The sequence below is a fragment of the Trachypithecus francoisi genome, unplaced genomic scaffold, assembly GCF_009764315.1.
Source record: "Trachypithecus francoisi isolate TF-2019V2 unplaced genomic scaffold, Tfra_2.0 Lachesis_group2, whole genome shotgun sequence".
Classification (NCBI taxonomy): domain Eukaryota; kingdom Metazoa; phylum Chordata; class Mammalia; order Primates; family Cercopithecidae; genus Trachypithecus; species Trachypithecus francoisi.
In genome coordinates this window covers 73,694,677-73,721,681 of record NW_022681465.1, presented here as the reverse complement: position 1 = coordinate 73,721,681, position 27,005 = coordinate 73,694,677, and the positions used below count along the sequence as shown (strand labels likewise).

Below are 27,005 nucleotides of genomic sequence, written 5' to 3'. Positions count from 1 at the left end.
CCCCCTGCCATCCGAGATACAATTTAGCATTTTCACATTTACTACCTGCTGCCTCTGACTTTAAACAATGAATTTTTTTTTTAAAGGGAAAAGAGACACATCTTTCCCCAGAGTAATTTCAGAATTCTCCAAAAAGCAGCAGAGCTTCTGTGGATGTTTTACAATAGTTCTTGATTTTAAAATAAGGAGAAAATGAATTCTCAGCTTGTTAACACTCATTAAGATTTGCTGCGGAGTACCTTCTACCGCTCAGCACTCTACATTAACATTTTTAAATATTTTATTTCTTGCAGTTCGTGTTTTTCCTAGAGGTACAGGAAGTGTTATGGAAATTCATGCAGATAAAGTCATGTTATGTGTCTACATATGGGTGTATGTACACTGTAAGGGAAGCCTATATAGAATCTCTGATTGTATCACAATTATAACTTACTTAATAGGCTACATAGACGTGAACATATTTTGCTCATATCGATTTCATAGAGAGAATGTTATTTTTATATCCACATATACATGATTATATTTCATATGTAAATACAGTATGTTTTACATATGCACACATAGATTTCCCACTAATTTAAGCGCATTTGCATCTGTAGTGAGGGAGACGCTAATTTCTTCTAATGGGGGCAAATCCAATCGCGCGATCAACTTTAGAAACTGCAGATCTGCGCAGGATCCGTTGTCCCTTGTCAGGAAAGTCAGGAGTAAAGGCAGCCCTTTGTTCAAAGGGCCCCAACGGGTTGGTTAGGATGACTCCGTGTGCCACATCACTCGCAGTGGCAATCCAGGGAGCGGATCTGTGAAACGAAGCTCGGTGGATCCCACCCCTTTCCTCCAGAGCTTCCCTTTCCTGTCCTTATTTGCACCCGCCCCCCGCCCGCGTCGGTCTGGGACTTTTGACTTCGTCCCGAACACATTTCCCCTCCCGTCGCTGGGTCCCTGCGATCGCCCCCAGCTGGTGGGGCTCGCGGAGCCCAGGGGAGCCGGGTCCTCTATGCCACTGCAGCGCGAGTTAATAAACAGTTAAGTTTGAAAGACTCTGCAGACACGTTGAAGGGGAGTTACCAAGCCCAGGCAGCAAAAACATCCTGGCACATTCCTGGGGAGTCCTCAGCTTCCAGCATCTGATTAGAACCATATCTCTCGCCGGGAGTGGCCGCGCGGCCCCGAAGCTCCCGGCCGGCGGCTATTTAAGCGAGGCCCGCCGCATCCGCTGCGCTGCAGCCTGGAGGCTCCGGGCGCGGAGAAGTCATGCTCGCTTCGCGGAGGCAATAGCTAGCCGGTGAGTAGCTTCGAAACCCTTCTTCCCTCTGGCTCCATTTTTTTTTTTTTTTTAAGATCTCCTTCTCTCCTTTGCTCCCGCTCTCTCGTCCCCCGCTACTCGTCTTTGGGTACAGACCTTAGGCTGTGGGGAATCTTAGAAATGAGAGCGTGTGCTTGGGGAAACCAGCAGTTTTGTGGCCTGACATCTGAGGAATGCTTCCACGGAATGTATTTACCTTTTGAATCCGACTCCAGATGCCCAGCTTGTGACATTTAACAAACGCCTCCTTTTGTGTCGTGTGTGTGTGTGTGTGTGTGTGTGTGTGTGTATGTGAAAGGTCTGCTGGCAGCCCTCCTAGGACACTGAGGTGGCTGCTGGCCGCCTAATTAACTCCTCGAAGGGTGTTTATTTTTGCTGTGTGACAAAGGCTGGGGACCTGGCTTGCGCCCACAAGAAGCTTTTTCCTGGTGACTGGCAACATATGGCATTAAAATGTGAACTTTGTCTTACACCGGCATTCCCAAGGAAGTATCTACCCTAGGGACTTAAGAAACTTGTTTTATATCCCCCGGAGCACGGAGCAGGGTTTATATGGTGCTTGTCTGCCTGTTGTAAGCCGGTTAAAAAGATTAAGTAAGAATTCTAAAAAAAAGGGGGGGTGGGGAATGAATGGGTTAAAACCATGGAGCCTCAGTCAACATAGCGGTTTTCATAGCATAGAGCTGACTGGTTTTCATAGCATAGAGCTGACTCTGTTATTTGTTTCTGCCGTCTTTCCCTCTTGACTTAATTCTGAGCCTGGAATTCAGGTCCGCAGTCAGTTTCAGCAGGGGAGCTGTTTGAGTCCAAAGGGAAATTTAACTGGATTAAAAACACTTAAGGAATCTGGATGTTATCTCCACCCCAGCCACCCCCCACCTTTTCCCCTTTCTTTTTAGTTTTTGTTTGGAAGGAAGAGAGCCACTCTGTAAACTGAGAAGAGCAGAAACAAGCTTCCAGACACATGGAAAGACTTAAAAATTATGGAGGGGCGACTTCACGAATAGTAAATGTTGCTATTGCTCTATAAAGTGACAATGAAAAAATTTCTGGCCTTAGTCAGGCAAAGCAGGGGCATAGGGGAGAAGGAGGTAAGATATGACTAATGCAAACAGAAGTAATGGGAGTGGAAAGAAGGCAACTACAAAAAATGCCTTTGAGATGTCTGATAAGCCTCTTGGAATGGCTTTGATGTGATGTATACTTGATTGTCCTTACAATCTTGAGGTTGGCTTCTCACACAAATGCACCTACTGGCTGTTGGAGAGGGAAGAACTAGCTGGGGAGGAGGGAGCCTGCAGCTACCAAATGGATTGTCACCATGCTTCTTACCCCAGCAACCAGACTTTGGGAGGCTGCTTTTCTCTGGGCCAGGTGCCCCACCCACTCCAGGTTCTGTGTCTCCCCTCTCGGAAGGGAGATGGCTCTCAGTGACACTCTAAGAAAGTTTATTGCCTTGAGAATTCAGGAGTATTCGAGGCTTGAGCCCTTTGAAATCTTTAGAAAAGGACCTTTTTGGTGGAGTGCTGGACATGTGGAAATAATGCCACACTTAAGACAACAAGGAGAGTACAATGGGAAAGTCTCCTAGAGAAAGCATGAAGAAGACCTGGTGGTCTTTGCCAATGTGTGTTTCTGGGACAGACCACTTTTTCCAAATCCTTAATCAATTTCCTCCTAAGGCCAACTAAATTCTTTTTGCTGTTGCTGGTGAATAACTTCCCCCTTCTTTTCCCACTCCCAGCTCGATGGATCCCTTCTTATCCAAATGACTGACCTAGAAACTAGTTCTTTTTCAGCTATACCCTCCTATGCTTTAACGTATAACCAGAATAAGTAGATGGTAGAGGAATGTCTTCCAACTTTGAGCCCATACACACATGTACTTGCCATTCTGAGGATCTTTGATCTTGATGGTTGATCTTTACCTGAGGATGTAAGTGAGGGAAGAAAGCACTTGTTAAAAACCTTGTCTAATTTGTGAAGGGCAAAATCCAGAGTTTGCATTTCTACTGAAGACTTTTATAGTTTTAGATTAAACTGAAAGTCCAAATTCCTGTGCATTAGGCCTGTTTGTTGTCTTTCTCCAAAGGTTGAGTGAATTTCAGTCGCCTTGTTTGGGCTGAAGGGTACTGCTTTTAAGGCACTTGTTGGCATGAAGGTAGAACAGGGACCTCTAGCAGCTGCTGACCAGCTGTTTGGGAATGATATTTACTGGCCTGCTCAACCAGTCCTCGATTATCTGAAGGTTAAAGGAGCAAGAAGATATCTTCCTTGCTGAGTACTCCTGACCAAGCAGGAAGCTTTGCTGTGACATGGGCTCTTATGCTGCTTCATTTCTAACTCTACCTTCATATGTCCATAAACCTAAGTTTGCTTCCACTGATATTTCACCTGGATAATTTTGAAGGCGCTGCGTATTTCTCTTCCTCATTCTCTTAGCCTGAGGATTTAATTATTGTTCTCCTTAAAGACAAAGCCAAGATGCTGAAATGCTTGGGAATGCTGCTGAGAGTTAGCCCTCCTGGGATTTGAAGTTGTCCTAATGCTCATCAGAACATACCTCCCCAGCTGGACAGACTCGAAAGCTTACTGGCTAGGAAGGTTTAGGTAACTAACCAGACACATAAGATTTTTTACCCTTTAGACAGAACCAGAATGGGAACCAGATTAGCAATATGAAACACCTGAGTAACAGGATGTGGTATTTTAAAATTGTCCCTGGCACTGCTATGTAATTCTAAAGTTGAAGCTGTGCTGCTGAATTGCACAAAGGTTGGCCAAAATCATATTTAGATGAAACAGATTTTTGCTTTGGTTTGTTTTGTTTGAGACAGGGTCTGCCTCTGTTGCCCATGCTGGAGTACAGTGGTGTGATCTTGGCCCACTGAAGCCTCTGCCTCCTGGGTTCAAGAGATTCTCTGACCTCAGCCTCCTGAGTAGTTGGGATTAGAGGTACTGGCCACCATGCCTGGCTAATTTGTTTGTTTGTTTTTTCTTTTTGATAGTAGAGATGGAATTTCACCATGTTGGCCAGGCTGGTCTCGAACTCCTGACCTCAAGTGATCCACCCATCTCAGCCTCCCAAAGTGTTGGAATTACAGGCATGAGCCACCAAACCCGGCCAGATGAATCAGATTTAACATCAGCTATGTGTCTTTAAAGGAGACCCAACTCATGATGTCAACATATCCTGACTGGATTAACTGGTGGAAATCAGAAGGAAAGCAGACTCCTTGGTTTTTACCTAAAGACAAAAAACAAGCAGATTCCTGATTAAGGGAACAAATGATGCCTGGTATGGACACAGAAGGCTAACATTCAACACTAGCTGCCTCCGGCAGGGCATAATTGGACAGTAGTTGAGAACTCCCTTCTGAAGTACCATTGCCTGGGTTCAAATCCTAGCTACAGGGTTGCAGGTTACATGGCTCTGGGCACATTCCATAACCTCTCTGTACTTCAGCTTGCTTATCTGGGGACAATAATAATACCTCAGGATTGCTGGGAACACAGTTAATCTAATATACTTGGAATACTTTTTTCCATCTGATTTTGAAGGTTTTGTTTGTTTGTTACTGCTCCCCCCTGAACAACTGAATTAAGTGTCTTTTTGAAAACTGAAAGCAAATGGAAAATTTCTTCATGAAAATTAAATACCCCTCACCTACCTGAAAAAGGTTAATTATTCAAGCACTTGATTTTAATAAAGCCAGTGTGTTTGCTTGTGCTCACACTAGAACAGACAGGGAGTTACTCTTTGTACTCGTCCTGGAAGCCTGTACTTTGGTTTGGTCAGGCTGACCTCGCTGGTCTCAGTTAAGTCCTCCGCATACCCTCTCAGACTCCCGACAGAGAAGGAGCAATCCTTCCCCCTGAAGTCAGCATTATCACAGAAGGAAGTGGGAAAGGAGGGACCACCCGGACTAAACTGAATGACTAGGCTAGAAATAAAAATTCTTCCGAGTGTGTGCAGGCCCCATACTATCCTTGCCCACATAGCTGGGCAGGTTGCCATGGTTACTCCCCTTCTCGCATCCTTCTACCCTGGAAGGAAGCAGCCTGCCTCTCTAGGGTAAGTAGAATCTGAACAAATTGCTTCCTGGCCTAAAAATGGAAGTTACTAAGTGAAGTAAAATCTCCTCTCTACTTACGTCACCCCCTCCAAACTTATTTTAATCCCAGTACTTAATTTTCTAACCTTCCTAATTCTTGCATCATCTAGATAGCAAAATGTAAAAGCTTATGAAATTTCTGGAACCTAAAAGTTACTACCACAATACAGAAGCAGCCTGGCAAGTTTTCCCTACTACATTTGTACTAGCTAGCTAGGGGCAAGTGATTTTTAACTAAGTTCAACGGATAAAAATTCTAAGTGAATGGGGCAGGCTGAGTGAGTGTTAAGTTGAAGGTAAACAGAATGTATGAGGCCTGTCACTTAGATTTTCAGGTAACCATAGAGTAAAGAGAGCAGGTAAATAGGAAGTAACAATCCTAGAATGCTGGATTTGAAGCCCCGTTCAACCTAGAAGAAATTTGGATGAGGGAAATATGGTTTAATGTTGTCTCTTGGTAAAAAACTACCCTATTTCTATCTAGCAGTATGATGCTAAATGTTACTCCCAAAAAGACTTTGATCTTTATGTGAAAAATGAGCTGCCATACTACAAGTTTGCATTTGACAAATTAATTCAGTCTTTCAAAATTGGACATTTAGCTTGATGTGTATTTCACAGCTTGAGAGAACTCATCTAAGACAATAGTTCTCAGAGTTGATTCCCAAACCAGCAGCATCAACATCAGCTGGGGACCTGTCAGAACTGCAAACTCTCAGTCCCCGCCCCAGGTCTCCTGAACTAAATTCTGGCAGCAGGGCCCATCCACCTGTATCTAAACGAGTTCTCCATCACGTGATCTAAGAGTAACTTTCATAATTCAGTGGTTTTAGGATTCAGCTGTTCGGTGGAAATCATAACAAAGTATTTGAATTCCTTCAGTCTTGGAGACAATAAAGAAAAAACATTTAAACACAGTGCTGTTTAACTGAACCTTAGGATGCAGAAAGATTAAAAAGCATGGGCTTTGGACATTTTTCCCATATATGAAGTGTGGCTTTCTTGATCCTAGGAAATCCAATATACTTTTGGATTGATATTATCACCCCACTTCGAAATCCTTTCCCCTCTGCTGGGGTTTTTAGAGTATAATTAATCTCCATTTATTAGGAGACTGTCCCAGTTACCTCTTATAAAAAAGATTCCAGTAAACTAGATCATTACCCTTGAACCAGATGGTTGTCTCTAACCTATAAAACTCTGTATTTGGTTTTTATGCCATGTCTAGAAGTGCAGATGAAGGCCTCTCCATAAATGAAGCTACTTCATTTAGTGTTTGTAAAGTTTAATGGCTAATGAAGCACTGCTCCTTTCTGCCATTCGACTTTCACTTTAAGTAACCTGAAATAGAAAAGATATCTCTATTTCTTGGCTCCAATATGATGAGTATCTTGCCCAAGGTGTTATCAGTAAGTGGTAGAGCCAGGATTCAATTATGAATCTTTATGATTTGCATCTTGGCGTTTATCTGAGTGCTTAGCAATTACCTACTATGTGAAGTCTGATGCTAGGTTAGCAATGGAAAAACTCACAGTGAGCAGAAATCAAAACAAATGTCTTCCTCATGTGTGACCGAGGACAGGATAGAGAGTTAAACAGACATGCATGGGAATGGCAGTGCTGCCATTTCTTGGGCATGCTATTCAATGTCTCTGGCCCTTAGTTGTGTCACTTACCTTGCAAAAACCGTCCTAAGAATGCCTGATGTTAAACAGAGATCACATCTCAAACTGAAAAATACAAGGGTGTAATGTACAAGTATATAATTGGAACTCTGGTTTTGAAAAGCCAACACAGATTCATGGTTAAGAGCTTGGGTTCTAAGCTGCAAATTACTGTGCCCACAGTCTTGCTTTGCCATGTAAGACAAACTGTGTAAGGCCTGAGCTTCATTTCTCCATAAGGAAATGAGTTGCCTCGATTTTAAAATTAAAAACTCCTCAGAACTCCTGCAGTTGCTTCTGAAATGTACCTGTCCTAGAAATACAATTCTCAATGCAATAACTAAGCTGATATTTTTTAAATGGTCTTGTTCTCATTGTTTTTGAGTATCAGGCAAGCTAAATTCTAGAGATCCACACATTCAGACTGAAAATTAGAAGACTGTCTTTCCTATATATCTTTAAACTATTGAATGTGAATAATCAAGGAGGAGAATGCGGCAATGCTTCATAAATCAGTAGAGGTGCACAGATGTTAACTTTAAGGTACCACTTAAACCTCCTCTGAGCAGAGCAGTTAAGTCCTGTTAAGGTCTATCGTTAATCCATACCCAAAGAGCTGGAAAGTGAATAACTTCATCCCTAATTGTGTCCATATTGAAGACAGCTGCCCTCTCTGTTCTGAACATTGCATCCAAATGATCTCACTTATTTTTTTATATTTTAAGTGTCCTATTAGGGAGCCAAGACCTGGTCTAGTCTTCAGTGATATGTAATTCAGATGCTAAAGTGCTTTTTGTTACCATTTAGTGCAACAGAAATAAACCAAGTGTGTTTGAACATATGTCAGAGGGCTGACATAATCATACGAAGAATGCTCAACCAGTTTGGCTTTGGGACAAAATGTGAATCTACTAGGGAAACATACAATTGACCTCTGAGTCAGAAGATCAGAAGTTGCAGTGGCTACACACAGTAGGTGCTCAAATATCCATCCTTTAAAGGGAAGTGTCAGCTGTGCTTTAATTATATCAGCATTGGGTTTTGTTGTTATTGTTGTTACTTGATTTTGTTTTGTGTTGCTTCCTGCCCCCTTTACCTCTAAAATTAAACGACTTAAATGCAATTCATTTTTGAAGCAGAAAACAAGTATGTGCTGATAGAACAGGCTTTTCCATCAATAGTTGGTTGCTAGTAAGGAGGGTTAATACTGATTTCTGCCTGGGCTAAGGTTCAACTATAGCTGAGGCTTTTCAGAAAGCATACATGTACTAGAATTGAAATGATAGATAGTTATATTTCATGTCCACGCTATCTTCTAAAGGATAGCTTGATGCAGAGATGCTTGCTTAACTGCCTGAAAACTTGTTTTTTGTGATTTCTGGTTTGTCTAACTGGTCTAAAGTCCCCAATGACTAAAAGTTGATAGTAATTGAAAGTTGGATGCAAATATTTACTTTAGGGGGACACATAGATGATGAGAGCTGCCTATAAGACAGAGAAAATAGTAACTACTCAACTAACATACGATTTTATTATAATTAAGTGGTACAGAGTGTTGTGCAGGTCCAGAGGGAGAAAAAGGCCATTGGTGTGTTAATGGATTTGGCTTTTAAAGGAACAGTGGAAGTCAAATAAGCAAAGGTAAGAAGAGAAAATGCATTTTAGGCAGCAGCACATATGCAAATCATGTAGTTGGATGAACTTAGGGTATGCCTAAAGAACTCTGACTGGCCAGTTTGGCCAAGAGACAGTACAGGTGGCATAGGGCTGAGAAGTGTTTGAGTTTGAAAAGTAGCGATGAATTGTACTGAGCCATGGATGTCAGGATAAGAATTTTGATCTTTTTAAATTATTGCTATTATACTTTAGGTTCTGGGGTACGTGGGCAGAACGTGCAGTTTTGTTACATAGGTATACATGTGCCATGGTGGTTTGCTGCACCCATCAACCTATCACGAACATTAGGTATTTCTTCTAATGCCATCCCTCCCCTAGCCCCCTAACCCCTGGCAGGCGTGGGTGTGTGATGTTCCCCTCCCTGTGTTCATGTGTTCTCATTGTTCAACTCTCACTTATGAGTGAGAACATGTGGTGTTTGCCAAGCAGATCTTGTCATTAAAGCAGGAAAATCAAATGCTGATTAGGATAACTTAACTTGACTCTATTGGCAGAATGCGTTTGAGTGGAGATTGCTTAGTAGTTGAAGAAAAGCCTATATTTCTTTAAAAATCATCAAAGTAGAGAAAAGGGTTGCCTAACCTAAGATTAAGGTGCAAAGAGAAATATTCATTACCCCTAATGTTTTAAGTGCACTGCTCATTAAAAGACTGCGTCGAGCCTAGAAGAGTAGGGCAAATAATTTTCGGATCCCAAAAGCTTTATTGAATTGAGGGAAGAGCTCTACATGAATCAGAGGGCAATGACAGGTCATGGCAAATGTGGGCAAATGGTTGGTGGGAGGCTGGTGAAGACTTCCCTGAGACCACACATCTTGAGTGGCCTTGGAATGAAGGTTTTCATGAAATTCCAGAAGGTGAAGGCAGTATATATTAGAGGCTAGCAGGCCACATAAGAAAGTCTGGTGTGTCTGTGTGTCTGTTCAGGGGAAACGGAAGACAACGGCCTTTTCAGAGAGCAGTTGGCCACGTATATGTATAGTCTGCAGCCTGATTAGAAGGGCTTTAAATCTCAACTTGAATGTGAATGGAGGAATTGAACACTGATCCCTGATTAATACAAAATCAGGAAAACTAGAAGGCTAGTAAATTCTCCTACAAAAATTTCGCCATAAAGGGAGATCAGTTACAACCAGAGTCTCTTACACATCTTAGACTCTCACTGAAGCCCTTTGGAGAAAATGGAAGACAGAGCTCATCCCATAAAGAGTTGTTTGTTTGTTTTTTACTTCAAGTGTTTTAAAAATGAAGGAGTACCTATGCCATGTATGTAGAAAAGATCAACGAACACCGTAATATAAGTCTGCTAATCATGAGGGACATGTATGATACAACGCGGCATAGCTTTTTAGGGAGGAGGAACTCAGGGCGGCGGTGAGGCAAGGCTAGGAAGAAATGCTGGAACTCAGTAAAAAAAAAAAGTATGATACGGAGGGAGGAGAGGTATGAAAATAAAGGGTAATTATGAAAAGTAGAGTTTCAGAGGTTTGACGCATTCATTAAACATGAACAGTTTAGGATAAAATCTTAGCTTCATTGTAAGCTGCAGACAGTCCTGTTGTGGATCTTTTAGGTGTATCTGCACACAACGTACATTCTGTAATGCTGTTCCCACTTAGTGTATAGTGATGCAGTTGTTCCGTTTTCTGCACAAGAACTGTTTCCTAGAAATGGTGGGCACAACCATGTTCTGTATTAGGATCTGGACTCTTACACTTCATGCAGCTAACATTTGTGGAGGGCTCACTACTTGTAGTGATCATGAAGTCCATTTCCCTGAAGACTGACATTGACCAAGCGCTATCTGGTAGCCCCTTGATAATGCTCTTGTAACCTGGTAGTGCTCTTTAAATAACCAAAGCCAGCTGTAGGGACCACTGGTTACATTTTCATAAGATTGTTTCACTGAAATCTGAGATTTAATATTTGGCCTGATCTGAAAGTGACACTCTTGTATTCTTAGAAAATCTGGTAATTAAAAGTGCCACAGAACATGTCTGGTTCTAGAATACAGAAGTTCCCTGAATTGCTTGTACTTCTTAAGTGATTGCCAGACTGAACGCCAAATGAGAGTAGTGTTTCCTTCTGGTGTTTATGAAGACAGTGTTGATTCAGAACTTTGGATTTTATGACAACGCTGAAGGAAACATCACTGATCTTCTTCAATACTCTCAGGTATAACAGAATTGCTCCCTTCTGGCACTGCCATACAGATGCTCCTTCAGATTGTAATGTGGTTATAGGAGACTCACAAATATTAAATGTAACTATCCCCTCAATTCATGTAATAATTTAAAAAACTGTTGAAGAGGGTTATTAACCTTTCAGACAACATTTGCATCTTTCCATAATTGATATCAATGCAGCAATTTATATATAATTCCTTTAAGTAATACTACTTTTTCTTCCTGTTATGAAGTATTGTTAATAGCAATGAAGCTTTCTACCCTAATCAGAAACAATTCCTCCAAAACACATAGCATCAGTTGTAACTGTGACCTGCTTGTTCTTTCTCCCCACCTATCCTTTAAGCCCCTTGAGAGTAGAGACCATGTCTATTTTGTCACTGTATACATAGGATAATGCAGTACTTGGCACACAGTAGGTGTTTAATAAACAATAACCAGATGGCCAGGTGAGTGACTAACTCAAGCCACTTTCATTTACAACATCAATTGCAATTTATTATAGAGTGAGCAAAATGAAAAACTTTAGCCTGTCTTATCATCTGTTGGTATAAGTAAAACAGTTCTGAGCTCCCCCTCTCACCTTTTTTTTAACTTTAAGGTTATTTATAATGAGCAATATCCATATGTTCTTCTAGTTTATATCTGCTCAGGGCCTAAGGAAGGCGGACAAGCTGTTACTGAAATTCTCCAGATGGTGTGGTCTTTCCAAGTTGCTAGTTTAACTTCTACCAATGGAGTATTCATTGTTGCTCATATATCTGTCTGACCTGATGGATGTAATCACCTGGCTAATAAGAATTGTGGTGAATAGATTTCAGCTTGATATTTCATCCACAAACAACTTCTTATTCTCCTTCTGTTGCTCCTTTTAAAAGTGTCCACCAAATTGTTTATAAAATTACTAATAAAATTTGAGAAAATAGATGAGACCTTTGGCTTAGCACTGGATAATTAAGGCTATTGTTTTGACTGAACACAATTTCCGCCCAAATCAAAGAAACTTGTTTTGTTATGTTTTTTATTTCCTTGTGCAGCTGTATTGTGAATTAAGATATCCATTAGACTCTTTAAAATGCTAAAATTAGGTCACAAACTCGTTATTGTCTGCACAGACCCCAGCATTTCCAAGAACTCCAGGCTGGAAACCAACTATAAGCCATCCACTGACCAACTTTCAAAATCCTAGCATAAGAGTTTTTTGACTTCTACTTGTCATTTGACTGAAAACTTATGGTTGAATTTTTAATATGTCAGGAGCCTTCCGCAACAACTCTGGTTAGGTATCATTTAATGATGCCTAAGATGAAAGTGTTGACAGCTGACTATGGGCAGCGTTCTATGTGATTTCAGATACGCTCATGTTCTCTGTGTCGTTTCCCTTCACTTTTGAGTTTAATTGAAAGTGACTGAACCCTAGAACATCTTCGTGATTCTGTCTTTAGCCCAAGTTAGACTACAGACTTATGCTTACATTTTAAACTTGGCTGTCTACCAAATTAGTGCATCTTTAAGGAATTTAATTTTTAAAATACAGAAAAGCACATCACCCCAATGTCACTTATTCTAAATGTATAAGAAACAGAAATCTGTCTTTTTCCTTCCTACTACCCTTCTTAGTGAGCATTTTCTTGGCACTGGTCTTTCCAGATTTTCAACACTTTTATGGAAAAACATATATACATCGGGAAAATATCATATTAATATATTCTGCTTCAAACAAGAGATTATAAATACATGACTATCTTAGTTAATAGCTGCCATTTACAAAAGATGCTCTTTTTTTGTTTTTAAGGAGCTCACATTTTAAAATCTCATTTAACTTCATATACATTTCTATAAAGCAGACATTAGGGGAGCTCTTTTATATGATGAAATCATCTTAGAATGTAGGGTGTAAGACATAATGGCCTTTGACTTTTTAAAAAGCCACCTTTAAGACATTATATTTATTTGAAGTTTGAGGGTCACTAAGCATCAGAGCTTGGCAAGATGGGATAACCTTGAATCTAATGTTTGAGATTGTTAGTCCTTAACCTTTCAATTAAAAGCCTTTGTTTCCAGAAGATTAGCCAGATATTTGAAAGAAACCGGCAATGTTGAATCACTCCAAAAGGCAAGTCCATGCAACGGTCATACTGCAGAGCTCTCTGACTCTTTGATGCTGTGTCCCTGTACTCGGATTTGTCACCACCCCAACCTCCACACCATCACTCAAAACCTGAAAGTCCTCCCAGTCCCATCCAGACAAAACAGAGTGCTACTGCCCACCCTGATCCGGCTTGACCTACCTTTTCACCTTTCCCCGGTATAATCCACAGGCCCTATATTATAGCCAAGCAGACATGAATATCTTTTACTCATTGCTATTAGTTCATCTTTCCCGAAAGTACTTTCTGACTGTGCACGTTGCCCCAGTCTTTGAAGAACTAACTTAATTATCTCTTTTGTTGTAAAGCAAAGACATTAAAGCATACGTATCAGGCTGGTATGACTTGCAGATTGTTGCTCCACTCCTGCACTTCAGCCCTCTCTCCTGTCAAATAGGGACGATAATGTCCAGGATTAAATGAGAATGTCTTAGTATCATATCTGGTTTATAATAAACATTCAGTAAATTTAACTTTTAAAAATCTAATATTCTGTGTTTCTAAGGAACATGTCCAGGACATTCTCAGTCCTGGATTCCCAAATCTACTTTCCTCTACTCTCCTTTTTCCCCAGAGCATTTTTCATCTTCTGATAGTCTATACTCCACTTATGTTTTGCTCCCTGTTAGATAGTAAACCCTATAAGGGAACAGATCTTTATTTTGCTCATTGGTATATCCCAAGCTCTTGAAGAATGCCTGGCACTTAGTAGGGATGCGGTTTTGATTACATGAATTAACTTGCTGGTAAAGATCACTGGAATTCAGGGGTAAACTTGGTTTCCAGTCTCTAAATTGTAATGGCTTTGAGTTGGGATCAATCACCAGACCCCCATGTGCTCTAAACAACAACAAGAAAAAAGACTGTTAGTGTCTGCAGGCTTTTTTAGTTTTGTCATAATCGTGGCTTCACAGCAAAATCTAGGGTAGCTAGTGGCCTACCATTTGCGTCATCTCTCTGGCCATGCACAATATAAGGGAAATGACATACTCTTAAGAGTCAAAAGACATTTGTTTTTTTTCTCCTTAAGGGAATGTTTTGGACCCAGGTGCAAATATAAAATAGCATTTAGGGTAGGAAACCGCCTCAGCTCCAACAGCGAATGACAGACTCGGAGAAGGGAACTTTATTCACATCTCACCTCTGATAATTAACTCTAAAAGCAGAACTTTGCTTATTTTAGAGGAACTATGCAAACTTGGTGGTGTTGTTTCTTTCACTGTTTTACTTGGTGGAACTAATTGTTTATATGCTTCTGTAGTATGTTAATTAAGGAACACATTGCTAGTTGAAAAAAAACACTGCAACTATAAATATTTTTCTAATTTCACAGTTTGCTATACTAAAAGGCTTCTATGGAGTGTGGAAGGGCTTGGTCATTACTTTTGGAGGATTTGTCTTAACTTGCTTGTCTGCAATATTGAGTCTTTTTAATAAAGATTGGATTAGGAACTTAATAGTGACTTTCAAAGAAGATTTGTCTTTGCATAGGGCTATAGAGTTCAGCTAAGGAAACAAATGATCTAATGGCATTCTCTGATGCTAAAAATGCCTGCATAGGAGGACTAGAAAATAGCAGATGCTACCATCGAGTGGATCCTCTAAGGCTTCAAGGACTGAATCAAGTTACTTTTATTTAATGACCATAATAAGAATCATACAGAGAGGCTACAAATGGAGCCCCTAGCTAATCACTTGTGTCCATCCCACATTTCCCTCAAGTATTAAAATGGCAATTGCTAATAGGTACAGAGTTTTGCAACAGGTCATTAGTGGTTCAGAGAAATGCTCTGGAAGAAAATAAAAGCTAACGAAACATCTTGCTTAAGTATTAACATTTTTTATGAACCAAGCAAACTTCCTTTATTATGACTCATTGATGTTGACATTCCCGGGTAGACTAACCAGAAACCTTTTTTTAGTTCAATATAAATATGAATATTTCATAAAGGGCCAGGAGGTCTCTGCTGACACTCAGCTAAGTGTCATTTGATAAAGAACCATTCCTATTAGTTCACCTCATGCTAGAACTAGAAACCAGAGTGGTACCCCCATGATTAGTTATCTTAAAGACTGGTGTGTATTCAACAGGCCTGGAGAAAGAACCCTCATCCCATCTGCTTACTCTGGGAAAGTCTCCCAGTGGTAAGTCAGATTTTTAAACCAACCTTTTGCCCTAAAGTCAAACTTGGACCGTTAATGCGGTATGTGTGACACTGAGTGCCAGGCAGGTTTGTAAATGATAAATTTTAGTGAAAAGGAAAAATAATACAATTTCTAGTCAATACTCTGCAAACTAGAAAATAATATAATTTTTTTTTTTTTTTTTAAACAGGGTAGTTAGATAGTAATCTCACTGTTAACATAAACCAAACTCATTTAACATGGAAGGAATAGAGAGTTGGCCAGTACTAGATGCACTGTAAAACTATCTATAGCTGGAGATGATTCTGAATAACACATATTAAAAGATACACACACAGATCTAATACATGAGTCTTCATAGCTTAGAAAACCAGAAAAACTAAATTGTCCTAATATATAAATTTTTCATGTCAAATAAGTTAAGCCCTTAGGGAAGTAGCAGTGTATTTGGTGCCCTATGATATGATGATTTGTTTAATGAATGCATTGCCTTTTAAAATATCCCAACGGAGTTGTTTATCAGGCCAGTAGCATAAGGTTTATAAGAAACGAACATCTTGCATGGGCTATTACTTCATATTAATATAAAGTTAAGATACTAATTACTTCAATCTTACAGATTATGTCTAGATCAAAAGTAAGAAGAATACGATGTTGCCTTTGGGGAAGAAAACTAGATTTTTCTACAATCCTCAAAATTTGTTAATACCAAAATGATTAATACCATCTCAAGAGCTTATCTTAAAAAATGTAAATGGAGTAGTCGAGACTTGAGCCTTTGAAACTGTTGCCTAATGACATAACCAGGTAGCTTTTCCAGGATATCTTGTTTTTATGCAACTCATACAAAGTTTATTTTTTCCCCATCCCTAGACCTGAATTAATTAGAGATGACTAAAAGAGATGACTAAAGAAAACAATCCAGTGGAGTATACACATTAGAAAGTCTTCAAAGTCCCTCTATAAATCCTAGAATAAACTTTCTGAAATCTGTACAGATTAAGGTGAAACTTGAGATCTGTCCTTGTGTTCTTGGAGTATTACAACCAAGAAAGAAGATGTGTGAGCTATTTAATATATATTCATTCTTAAGAAGTCTTAGTTCTCCGAAACACTATCATTCATTTTAATCTTATCTGTAGAGGTCATTTAAATGACTTGTCAAAAGTGGTATAGAAATTGAATTCCTGAGGTCTTCTCTGGATTAGGAACAATGTTTAATGGTTGGGGTCACCAAGAAGTAGTTCTTTTCTGAAATCTCTTCTAGATACAAGGTTCCTTGAATTATGCTTCCAAACTTGCTGAGTGTGCTTCCTGATCCCAAAGATAGATGTCTAGCCATGTTTGTGAAAGCATAAACCAATCAATGGTGATTACTTACATGATACTAACAGATGTGATTTTAGGTATGTAAACTTGGATTTATATAAAGAAGTTGTGAAACAAAACCTATCTCACAGACTTTATAAGCAAAATTCTGATATTAAGTGGTAGGTGTTTTATTGTATTAATAATTGAACCTTTCTGTGCTCATCTATTTCTGCAGTTGCTGAACTGTATACAGATATTTCAATACATTAGAACACTTTGTTGTTCAATGTAATTGCTCCAATTGTGCAACAGCTAACCTGTTTAATTCAGCAGAAACTAGAATACTGTCATTTGGAATTTTCACATCCCTCAGTTTAAAAGTGCATTTATTTATTCCCACAAAACATATTTGTTCCAATACTATTTCCCAACAGATGAGAGAATAATGACAGATGTGAACTTTAGTTCAAGAATACTTGTGCATTTCTGCCAGTTTTGTTCATCTTGTACTCAATCTGCAGCAGTTTTCTAGAGTTTTTTTTTTTTTTTTTTTTTTTTTTTTTAATAATCATAAGCACAATTTCAAGCAGGTAGGCTAACCATTGGGAGACCTTCTTTTGGATCTGGAATTCAACTCATGTGGTATTACTATGTGATCACAAAAAGCAAGACACCAATTTGACAGATTCACCTCTCTCCCTTGTATACAAAAACCTAAAGTTACCCAGGGGTTTCTTATCCATTAACCTATCTAATTTGTCCAGTAACCAAGAAATAAGTAAATGAAGAATATATTCTTACTTGTAGAAGCGCTCTCCTGACCTTTTAGGAAGCACAATCCAATGCTGCACATTCTAGGAGACAAACTGCCAAGATTCTGACCTTCAGCCTGCTTGAACACTGGTGTCAAGAGGAGAGATGGCTGGTTGTCAGGTTGCTGGTTCTCTGTAAACCTGAAATTTGACAAATAAATACCAAGTCACTTTTTATTTTTAAGTGACTCCTTTTTCCTTCATCTAATTTGAAAGCAATCACGTCTTGTCTAAAGGAAATTAACTAAATCATGGAAGAACCATTTCTTACATGATAATATTTTGAGCACACCAGATAACAGTAAATAGTAAGCAGTTTCAAATCAAAACAAACATAGCTATTCATAGCCACTGGGATTAGCAAAGCCACCAGTATTCCTGGAGATGAAGCCTAACTGCAATGTTGGTTGTGGATGTCTTGCCCAACTCAAATAGATCATACCAGATGTGGAAATGTGACCCAGTGCCAAGTCTCTCATGGAAGGTTAATGCCAACTCTATGGGTAGGTTGAACATCAACACAAAGGGCATACCACCTGGAACCTAGAGACAACATATTAGAATTAGGTAAGCTAAACTGATCTTGTTTTGAGTCTGCATAACTGTAAGAAGTATTTTCATAGTTTTGCTCTCTATACAGAAATGAAACAAAAAATAAGTTCCACTGTCTGTATACAATCACTGTGTACCCCCTAGTTTGCTCTGTGCAGATTTACAAGGCAGCTGGATTCTTCTTCCTCCAAACTCTTTAAACAGCGTATCCTTGAAACATGAGTTGCAGAAAGGGTACAGCAACACTCAAGCAATGGCTTTGAGGATTATATAAATGTGGGGCTTTGCCTGGAAAGGGAAACCACATTGGGATTTTATATAATTTAGCCAGGCTATTAAAGAAGAAACCAAATATCAGGCAGTATTTCTTGCACTGGTTTTTGGAAGTGGAGAAGTTTAAGATTACCTCCTTGTTTTAAAGCGGCCTGGTGTGGTATATATCATAAAATAATTGTGCTAGTGTATGTGGTCCTTCATTTATAGCTTAATGTTGGTAGCACAGATGCTTCTAAATGACATGCTTTTTAAAAACTCTTCTAACAGCAGCATAGACTTTCAAGCTGACTACTGTCATAGCACTTGAATAGAAAGTGGGAAGTTTTTAACAATGAGGATTTACATGCATATGCATCATAGGTGAAGTCACAGAGGGAGGTGGATGAAGAAATGATTGTACCTTGAAGTCCACAAGTGACGTATGCTGCACATCTATGTTGACTGAATTCAGGATGATTTCATACGGGGATGAGAATGCACAACCTAATGTTGTATATTCTAGGAAACAAACTGCCAAGATTATTTGTATAATTCATTTTAAAACTGGCATGGTGGGCTGGGCATGGTGGCTCACGCCTGTAATCCCAGCACTTTGGGAGGCTGAGGCAGGAGTTTGAGACCAGCCTGGCCAAAATGGTGAAACCCTGTCTCTACTAAAAATACAAAAATTAGCACCTGTAGTCCCAGCTTCTCGGGAGGCTGAGACAGGAAAATCGCTTGAACCTGGGAGGCGGAGGTTGCAGTGAGCTGAGATCCTGCCACCGCACTCCAGCCTGGGCGACAGAGCGAGACTCAACAAAGCAAACAAACAAACAAAAAACCTAGCACGGAAATAAGAAAAGGAGTTATCTTTGGTAGAAATAGCTAACCTAGCTTTGAAAGGACAGACATGAAAACAGTAAAACATTTGCTGGGTTAGTTTGGGTAAGTATATGACGAGGGAGGATTGTAGTAAAAGCTATGAATGGTGTGAGTGTGTTGCCTCTGAGTCTTAACTTTTTGACTACCTTTTCCTGCCAGGATCAAGCATAATACATTGTATATTTAGATGCCAAATTTAAAGTAAAACTCATGCATTTACTGTGTTTTGTATCAGTTCCAGAGTGCTTCCTGTCAAGTCACTGCCCCAAAGACACTGCAATAGAAAAATTCTAGAGGTTTCTATGTCAGTAGTATTTTTTTTAACATTAAAACTCCAATATTTTTCACGTAAGTTGTCCGTTCTTTAGAATATTCTGTGCCCTTGGATTTAGGGTGGGAGGGAAGCAGAATGAAATATAATGTCCTACTTTACCTCAAATGATACAAAATAGAGTTCTTCAAAATTCAAATTTTAAAATTGGTGTATTCTATTGACCCATTCCAGTTGCCTATGAACACTTTAGCTTTCTAAAATCTTCTTCCAAAAGTGCTTTCTTGGTATACGTTCTGATTAATATCACTTCAAAACTAGAAATACCAAGCCCTCCTGCTCTTGGGGTCTCCTATGAGGGTGCCCTCCTGCTGTTGTCACCACGGTGTGATGTCTTCAGCCTCAACACAGTCACCTAGTGCAAGAGACTGGGCTACCACCAAAACCTGGTGGGGTTTAGTCACTGAAGAAAGTGCTCTGGTGACTGGGGCAGGTGTGACCATCTCTGGTCCTACAGTAGCGTCTCCAGGTATGGGAAGTGCTCAGCAGAGTTCCACCATGTCCCTACAGGCCCTCTGGTCACACGGCTCTTTCAGTGTGATAATGCATGCCACCCACCAGCCACTGTACCAAGGCATGCCCATGCTGCCCGGTTCTGCTTGGCTGGGTCAGATTGGACACCTTGTCCCAGGTCTTTAGTTAAGACTACCCACCTTCCTGTTATGGGGATTCTTCCCTTGGGCCCTCCCCAGTGTCAGACCACTTCAGCCCATTGACCATTTCCCAGAAGCACCTCAGCTTACTCTACAGACTTGTTCACCAGGCTCCCAGATACCTTTGAGCTCTAAAGCCTGAAGTATATGGGAAAGAGTAGCCTTTGCCAAACTCCTCCAACCCCCTAATAATGCCATATTATCCTTTTTCCCAGAACAATGGTTTCATGATAGCTTTTCCTCAGACGTAATGGGAATCACTCATGGCTCCTTCCATAGGTGACTTGATATTTCTCTAAGTAGAAAGAGAAGCAGCCAGTGGGGTGGTTCGAGATGACATTTAATATCACAACTCTGGGCTCAAGGATATAGTCCATTACCTTGTCAATCTCTCTTCTCTACATCACTTCCCAGGGACAAGTACAAAAGGGAGAACAGCATATAAGGAAAGACATACCATATAATGAAAGAATTATGCGGCATCGGTGGCTAGCAGCCTCCAGATACAGAGCTCTGCAAAAGCTATGTTGCAGCATGCTGTGCACTAGACCATAATTCCCCATTTCCATGTCAAGTTGTGCCCACAACATTGTCCCACCTAGCTCGCTTGAGATATACGAAGCTCACGTACCAAATGGTCCCTGATGTAAAGCAGATCACAGCCCAAATGATTCAGTGCCAGCAATGTAAGACAATGACAGAAGTATGATTTTTAACCTCTGTAGTTTCCCTAAACTAAAGTATCAATGTCACTTCCTTCCCTTTGTAGAAGTGAATTAAAGGAGAAAGTTGGATTCCCGTTCTGTTTAGTTTAAGCCAGAGGAGGTTATACTTGAGAACTGGAGTAGAATATGTTTCTTCTCCCACATTAAAGCTGAAATGGGACATTTAAGCTGAAATGGGTATATACTCTCTAATGCCAATTAATTCAAGCTCAAGCCTCATATGTCCATATTCACAAAAATTCCACATGATCAAAAGACCAAAAGGACATTCTGACACTGCTGTCTTTCTTAGAACCTGAATAAGTGTAAAGAAGGATTCTAGAATCAATCGTCTTTGCATGTCTGTGTTCATACAAGCATATTAACTTACACCCAGCTTTGCTGAGAGGCCAGAACATGTTCTCACTGTGAAGGCTATACTTTCTATTTTTTCCAACTCTAGTGCAGTTAAGCACTCAAACTAATAGCACTTGTGCTGAAACAACAAAGCAAAAACACAATTGCAAAACTGATCATAACCTTAATACTTCTGTTCAACGTATGAACACTTTCAGACACTTGCAGTGAATTGGGCGGCACTGCCCAGTCTAAAGGCCAGGCACGGTGGCTCATGCCTGTAATCCCAGCACTTTGGGAGGCCGAGGCGGGTGGATTGCCTGAGGCTAGGAGTTCGAGACCAGCCTGACCAACATAGTGAGACCCTGTCTCTACTAAAAATGCAAAAATTAGCTGGGCCTAGTGGCAGGCCCCTGTAGTCCCAGCTACTTGGGAGGTTGAGGCAGGAGAATCGCTTGAACCCAGGAGGTGGAGGTTGCAGTGAGCTGAGATCACGCCACTGCACTCCAGCCTGGGCGACAGAGCAGGACTCTATCTCAAAAAACAAAAACCAAAGAATGTGCCCCTATTTGGACGCATGAAGCTTCTTTAAAGTTTAAACTCTCCTAAACTTTCTTTATGGTGAGGACTGTTTCTTATGCTCCAATAAGATACATTCCTAATGACAAGTTATTTAAAAAAACAAAATGGGTAGAGGTGGGTACAAAATTAGGACTGGTTATAATGAGTCCAGAGTATTGAAAGTTGCCAATTCAAGAGCTTAGACTTCCTATCATGCTCAAAAAACAAACAAACAAAAAAATAAAAAATAGAAAAAACTAAAACTTAAAGGCCAAGCACTGAATAGTAGATAATGTACTGAAATAAATTTAAATGCTTTAATCTGCAAGTCTCAGACTTAGGCAAAACATCCAAATCAGTATTAATGAGACAATTTCACTAAGTAACTCCTGCTACCTAGGCAAAAAGGAATCTAGTGACAATATATAATTAGTCCATGTAAAATCCTTTTTCTATTTTGATTCAGAAAATATCTATTAAATACCATGTTCAAATTACCCTGCTAAGCTATCTTCTTGTTCTTTTGCTTGGTATATCTACTAAATGGAAGGCATTCTTGGTTCAGTCCCCATGCAATGGGCTTTGTACATCCTGTTTTTAAAAAATGGTTTTTAAAAACAGACACATGTAATCACTAGGAATAAGGCATTAGAGTCTCATGCTAGATCTTTCCTGGTGCCAGCTTTGTCCCCTCCAGCCGTTTCACAATTAGACAAGTCAAACTCTCTTTCTTGCCCTCAGTTTTCTAATCGTTATAATAAGATGATGTGGCCAGATTATGCCCTAGTTTTCTTCCAGCTCAAGTCTAACCCACGTGGCATTTCTTTAAGCAGACAAAGGGCTGTTAAAATAGACCATTGGACCTCACATAGGTCAGTACATTGGAGTGATCTAGGAATCTTTAAAATATACTGATACCTGGGTCTCTATGCCCAGAGACTGTGATCTAATTTATCTGGGTATGATATGAATATCAATGTTTTAAGAGCTCCACAGTAAAATTTTCTCAGATGATGTGAAGCAGATCTTCTAAACTGTCCGTGATAATGATGTAGGTATGAATTTTGACTCAGGATTCATTGGAACAGGGCTCTCTGGGTAACTTAGAGTAGATTTTGTTCCCAGAGTCTGTTCCCATCAGAACCCAACTTTTGTAGGCTCAGAAGGCAGAGCTGGGCAGGAGGTGGCTCTTACATTGGCAAACCCTCTCACTTTTCCACCTGGGCTTTACTAATTAAAGTGCTATGGGTCAGTGGTGCAGTGGGTCATGCCTGAAATCCCAACATTTTGAGAGGCCAAGGCGGGTGGATCACCTGAGGTCAGGAGTTCAAGATCAGCCTGGCCAACATAGTGAAACCCTGTCTCTACTGAAAATACAAAAAATTAGCCAGGCGTGGTGGCTGATGCCTGTAAACCCAACTACTTGGGAGGGTGAGGCAGGAGAATAACTTGAACCCAGGAGGTGGAGGTTGTAGTGAGCTGAGATCGCACCACTGCACTCCAGCCTGGGCAACAAGAGCAAGACTCTGTCTCAAAATAAATAAATAAATAAAGTATTACACCATTCCACGTTTCCACTTATTAGTAATTTGAGTATAGGTTCTTATTGCTCTAAAAGTGTTTAAACACTTACTGTGGAAATGCAACGTTGGAAAGAGCACAAGACTGCAAAGCACATAGCTTCTGTGACCTAGCTTTGGTTTAATAGTAGCTACTGAAATGGTTTGGCTTTGTCTCCACCCAAATCTCATCTTGAATTGTGGCTCCCATAATTCCCATGTATTGTGGGAGGGACCTGGTAGGAGGTAATTAAATCACGGGGGCAGTTTTCCCCATACTGTTCTCTTGGTAGTGAATAAGTCTCATGAGATTGATGGTTTTCAAAGTGGTTTCCCATTTTCAATTGGCTGTCATTCTTGTCTGCCACCATGACTGTGAGGCCTCCCCAGCTATGTGGAACTGTGAGTCCATTAAGCCTCTTTTTCTTTATAAATCACCCAGTCTCAGGTATGTCTTTAACAGCAGTGTGAGAACAGACTAATACAACTACCATTTGTTAAGCACTTTCTAAGCCAGGTACAGATGTCTCTATGTAAATTCTTTCTGAATTTTTTCCTAACAGCTCAGCAAACTATATTCTTATTTTACAGGTGAAGAAATAAACATTAGATAAATTGCCTCAAGCCACAGAGCAAGGAAATGATGAATCCTGGGTAGGTGGGACTCCCAAGCCTGAGCTATTAGCTGCTATGCTATCCCACCTCTACCCAAAATTAACTGTATAAGAGAATCTTAACTCTGGTCTGACTTGGTTCCAAAAACAGGGAAAGCATCTTGGTTCAAGGTTTAATAAGTCCTCTAAGTCCTGCCATATCATTTTCAAAGGTTAAAGGCAATGATACCTCCTCGCTGTAAATGCATAACTTGTGTATAGCTCATTGACTCGGGCTTGTTCTGTTAGTGAGGCCCCTACAGCAGTGTCAGCATTTACAAGAAAATCTTATAAGGACTCCTCTTCAGTATGCATTAGCATAGTCTCATTCCTCCGTGAAACAGGCTATAAAAATCTTACTGTCTGCTCAAGTTGGTCTTTGCAAAGTAGAAGAGCCTTCCTAAAAGCATAAGAATCCAAACAAGCAGTTAAAGGAGGAAGGATTTGCATAAAGTGTCAGAAACAGTCTAACTTTGCTACAGCATCGCTGGTAATGACCCCTATTCTTAAAGGGCTACTTTGAAGATAGCGGTAAAGGCTGTTTGCTGCCCTCTTGGACCCCGAGGTCTGTCTTAAAGGTTAATATTTCACATGTCACCCTAATTCCGCACTTTAGCTGAGGCAGGCAGAAAGTTCAAAGAAACAAGGAAGCACATTCTCTGTCCAGTACAAAGTACTGGACATTCTAAACAAATAAGTTCATGTTGCTTTCTTCTTGAGTCTCCTTAATTCCTTTCCCTGTGTCTATTTTATGTGGCTTGTTCTGAAACATTAATGGTATGTTAATGTCAGTGGGATGATGACTTTTTGAAAGTAGCTTATAAAATAAAGGTTAAAATCAGTGAGATTCAAGAAAAGGCAAGAGAGACAGTATATGTAAGAGAAGAGGAAACACAGACTATGCTCACTTTGAGCCCATTGACTTATGAGGGATTGATTTTGTGTTGCTGTGTCCATTTCATTATTCATAAAATAGAGACACATTCCGCCGGGTGCGGTGGCTCACACCTGTAATCCCTGCACTCTGGGAGGCTGAGGCAGGTGGATCACCTGAGGTCAGGAGTTCGAGACCAGCCTGGCCAATATGGTGAAACCCTGTCTCTACTAAAAATACAAAAAAAATAGCTGGGCATGGTGGCAAGTAGCTGTAATTGCAGCTACTCGGGAGGCTGAGGCAGGAGAATGGCTTGAACCTGGGAGGCAGAGGTTGCAGTAAGCCAAGATTGCATCACTGCATTCCAGCCTGGACAACAAAGCAAGACTCCATCTCAAAAAAAAAAAAAAAAAAAAAGAAGAAGAAGAAGAAGAGAGACATTCTGTTTCATAGGCCTTTTGGGATAAATGTTCTTAGTGGTTGGTATACTAGGTGTTTGTACCATTCCCCTTAATGTTAAAAATAAATTCCCCACCATCTGTGGAATGGAGCTACCACTAAGTCCCTAACTCAAGTTATTCCTTTTACCAGCATTTTGAGACTGACAAAGCACTTTTCCTGCCTGCTCTGTATAATTAGGGTAAGAAGGTAGGCTTGGGGGTCACAGGGGAGGATGGTTGACACTTGTATTATGATATTGCTTCAAAACCTTGGAATCATTAAGCAGTACCATTGCTGATGCCAACACATTCCTACTGGTAGAAAGGGTAAGGATATATAAGAAGTGTCAGCTAACTTTACCCCTACAAAGCCTAGACTAATCATTGTCCACCATGCTGGCAATTCAAGGATTGAAAGCACTAGACATTTTATATGAATCACTAAGGACTAAGTAATAGCTGATTTTTATTATTACAAAGTCCATGGTCATTCTAAGATGATTCATGCAGTCTTCCAGAATAAATTTCTCAGAGCCTCGTCAGAAACCAGGAGAGATGTTGCAAGCTCCAGAATCTCTCATAGTCATCTGATGCTAGTATCACAGAAGGGGGGAAGTCTCTGCATTCTTTCAAGGAGATTTGTATTAAGTCCAAAATCCAAGTTAGAGATCTTCACTTAAATGGAAGCTAATTTTATTAATATAGCAGAGTTTCCTTTATAGCTTTCTGTTCTATCTGAGGCCTTAAAAAGGAGTCAGGACTATAGGATAACTTTAGATCCTCCTTTGTTTTTACATGTGTCATCTTACTTCTCTTTTCAATCTTCCAATGAAGGAAACAGCCTGTCCCTGAGAACCAGGATAACAAACTGGCTATTTTTAGATGGGGAACTGTGCTTGTGTGCCTTTTTATGTGTTTTTGAGCTTTAATTTGTAATCCTTGCCTTGTGATAACACCCCTTGGGTGTATTTCCTGACTAATTTTGCACTTTTTGAACTGAAGGGACCTGAGACTACACCCAACAAGTGAGAAAATTGTATACTTCCTCCTTGTGCTACACTTACTTGCTTCCCTTTATAAGAGATTATTACCATCCTAGAGCTTTTAAACAGACCCCGTTGCTTAACATAAGCTAGACACTTTCTTCAACAGAGCCCCAGTTTGGAAAGGTAATCAAATATAATGCATTTGAATATTGAATATTAAGTTTAAACCAATTATTCTCTACAGAGGGATCTAAGTCTATAAGCGAGCCGCCTTCATCTACTTCATGTTAGATGATAACTTGCCTATTTGACAAGTCTGTGATGGGGACTTGATCTTTAAACCTTGGGAAAAAGGTAAATTATCACTCTAGTATGTGCATAACTGGATGTACACTTTTGTTAAAATCTTGCAATAAGTCTTGAACATTTTTTTGTAAAGGGGTTTGTAGTCTTGAGGTCTATGGGCAGAGTCTACTTTCTGATCATTTCAGGAAGTGGCCTACATTGAGACTTACCCTTGGCTATTGCAACTCAACATACACATCCATTTTCTTCAGGGAATTTATATTATTAAACTTTTCCTCATGTTTTTCTTCCTTGTCCCTTGGAATTGCTCATACCCAAATGGCGAAAGGATATAGTCAAAGGAAAACAAATACTTTTAAAACAACTCCAATGCTACAAAAAGCTGTATTTAAATATCTGAACAGAGAAATTTTTGCTATAAAAACTTACAGCAAGGTAACACCACTCACCTTAGAACACTTCCATTTGGCCCAGTTTGCCAGTGCTAGATTTGATATGTGGTCTTAAACTATGTCTTGTATTACTTT

The 27,005-nt window shown here is 40.0% G+C and overlaps 1 protein-coding gene across 3 annotated transcripts in view; it reads left to right on the top strand.

Moving 5' to 3' along the window:
* Positions 1-728: 728 nt before the first annotated feature.
* Positions 729-27,005, top strand: part of DAB2 (DAB adaptor protein 2) — a 52,786-nt gene continuing 26,509 nt past the window's right edge. For all 3 annotated transcript variants that reach the window (XM_033179437.1, XM_033179438.1, XM_033179436.1), the window contains exon 1: positions 729-1,285. The gene's annotated coding sequence lies outside the window, so the exon portion shown is untranslated. The remainder of the gene's footprint in view (positions 1,286-27,005) is intronic.